The sequence below is a fragment of the Ornithorhynchus anatinus genome, chromosome 5 (genome assembly GCF_004115215.2).
Source record: "Ornithorhynchus anatinus isolate Pmale09 chromosome 5, mOrnAna1.pri.v4, whole genome shotgun sequence".
Lineage (NCBI taxonomy): Eukaryota > Metazoa > Chordata > Mammalia > Monotremata > Ornithorhynchidae > Ornithorhynchus > Ornithorhynchus anatinus.
In genome coordinates, this window is record NC_041732.1 from 84,142,089 (window position 1) to 84,144,598 (window position 2,510).

At 41.1% G+C, this 2,510-nt stretch overlaps 1 non-coding gene across 1 annotated transcript; it reads left to right on the top strand.

Annotated features, from left to right (window-relative positions):
• The first annotated feature begins 454 nt into the window (after positions 1-454).
• Positions 455-526, top strand: TRNAV-UAC. The gene has a single exon. It is a non-coding gene; the product is annotated as a tRNA-Val (tRNA).
• The last annotated feature ends 1,984 nt before the right edge of the window (positions 527-2,510 follow it).

A 2,510-nucleotide genomic window follows, 5' to 3' on the forward strand; every position in this document is an offset into this window, starting at 1 on the left:
AATTTAGGCAGATCATTATGGTAAGAGATGGGGAAGGCTCAAAATTAATCAGGGAATGTCTCCTCAAGGGGAACTGATTTCAGTAGGGCTCTGAAGATAGCGAGAGCAGTTCGCTGGATATGAAAGTTCTCCACAGAGGAGAGGCTATGATGCAGTAAGAAGAGTATGGAGTGATGTCCATCAGTAGAGAGCTCAATCACTCAATAGTATTTACTGAGAACTGTTCTAAGCACTTGGGATAGTAAAATAGAAAAGATGTGATCTCTGCCCTCAAGGCATTAATAGAAGAGAGCCACAAAGTACTTTTCAGCTAGAAGACCAGAAAAATGGACATATGCTTAAATAGTTAGTATATTGTTAGTCAATATGTATGAGTGTTATGTGTGCATAAAAGCATAGCTGGTGTAGAAACAGTGAGGTAGTAGTTGCTAGGGATGTTTTCTGGGGAGAAGAAAAGGATGTAGCTCAGTGGTAGAGCGCATGCTTTACATGTATGAGGCCCTGGGTTCGATCCCCGGCATCTCTACCAATTTTTAATAGAGTTAAAGAGTTCACTTCCCACAAAGCATTGTATTCTGACAAAATATTATGAGAAGCAGCGTGGCTCAGTGGAAAGAGCATGGGCTTTGGAGTCAGAGGTCATGGGTTCGAATCCCAGCTCTGCCACTTGTCAGCTGTGTGACTTTGGGCAAGTCACTTCACTTCTCTGTGCCTCAGGTACCCCATCTGTAAAATGGGGATTAAGACTGTGAGCCCCACGTGGGACAACCTGATCCCCCTGTGTCTACCCCAGTGCTTAGAACAGTGTTCGGCACATAGTAAGCGCTTAATAAATACCAGCATTATTATTATTATTATTATTATTTGTTTAGCGCTTACTATGTGCCGAACACTGTTCTAAGCGCTGGGGTAGACACAGGGGGATCAGGTTGTCCCACGTGGGGCTCATAGTCTTAATCCCCATTTTACAGATGAGGTAACTGAGGCACCGAGAAGTTAAGTGACTTGCTCAAAGTCACACAGCTGACAAGTGGCCGAGCCGGAATTTGAACCCATGATCTGACTCCAAAGCCCGTGCTCTTACCACTGAGCCACGCTGCTTCTCCCAACATTATTATTATTATTAAAAGTGAATTAAATCTAGGGGGGCAGATGTACGAATTCACTATGCAGCAGTTTCATGAGATGAAAGGCATGCATTGAAATAGGACTGGAAATCCAAATGAGAGAATTGGAAGAAAAATGCAAATTGTCTCTGAGTGAGAGCAGGTGAAGCAACTATATGCTGCTGTTGCCTTCTCAGGGATAGATCAACTATTACCTTGAGCTTCTACTTCCCTAACAGTTTTGTTCCCAGGTGTTCAGAGAGTTCTCTGTCATCAAAAAAAACATGGGCATAAATTACTTTTCTAGATTAGTGATAGATTTGCTAAATCATCCTCACTCTCAATCAATAAATCCATAGTATTAAGTTGTACTAGCATTTGGGAGAGAATGTCATAAGTAAAAGATACAGCACCAAACAAGGAGTTCAGCTAAACCTCTATGATTATTTTATTGATCATACTGAAGGATCTGGCTGACCAATCAGGATTTGAGGGATTACTTATCAAATCTGTCTCCTCTGAATTCAACAAAATCCTTAGGGTAACATTCAACAGAATGGTCAGGACAGAGTTGAAAGTGCCTGGCCTGAGCTTTTCTTATAAACAGAAAGCAGTGAAATAGCAGAAAGCTACAGGGACACCTCTATAGCAAAGAGATAAGTTTGGTGGGCAGCGATTGAAGGAGAAGTTACTTCCCTTTACCAACAGCTTAACACAGGCCACCTTAGAAAAGGCAGTCTTGATAGAGCAGACAGGTTCTGTATGAGACAAATGTGTTAGTGATTGGGTGACAATGACAATCACACATCCATCTTTTCACAAGCTTGAGCAGGCTGTCACAACCAATAGTGTCATCTTCTATAGCAGCTGTATATAGAAAATGCCAAACAAAAGAATTTGGATGTGATGATTAAACAAACCGAGGTTGATCGTAATACGTTCTATCTTAGAAGCCGCTTAAATATATAATAATAGACACAAAAATAAGCATCTCAAATGTGTGGGTGCTTTCACTATGTCTGAAAGGCTAAAAGGAACAGAGATGACAGCGATTTATCTTAAAGCTCCACCTCCACATCCAATTCCGTTTAAAGCTTAATGATGTTCTCCCCAAAGCAAAGAACTTTGAAGAAAAAAGAGTGATGCTATCCTCTTGTTTTCTCTATTGCAGATGTTTGTGACTTTGCAGCAGTTTCTAGGAATACAGGAGGGCTGAGATCTTGAGATGCGTCAAATTACTTTTGGAAATAATGACTTGTTGCCATGGAAACCTATAACCCCATAGCATACAGTCGTTATTGCCAGATCTCAACTGAAGACCCAAATGACCAACATCAGAAATGTTAAAACAGTGGCCTGGATGCCAGACTCAGGATAAACCTCAAAGTACTTTTTTCTTCAAAC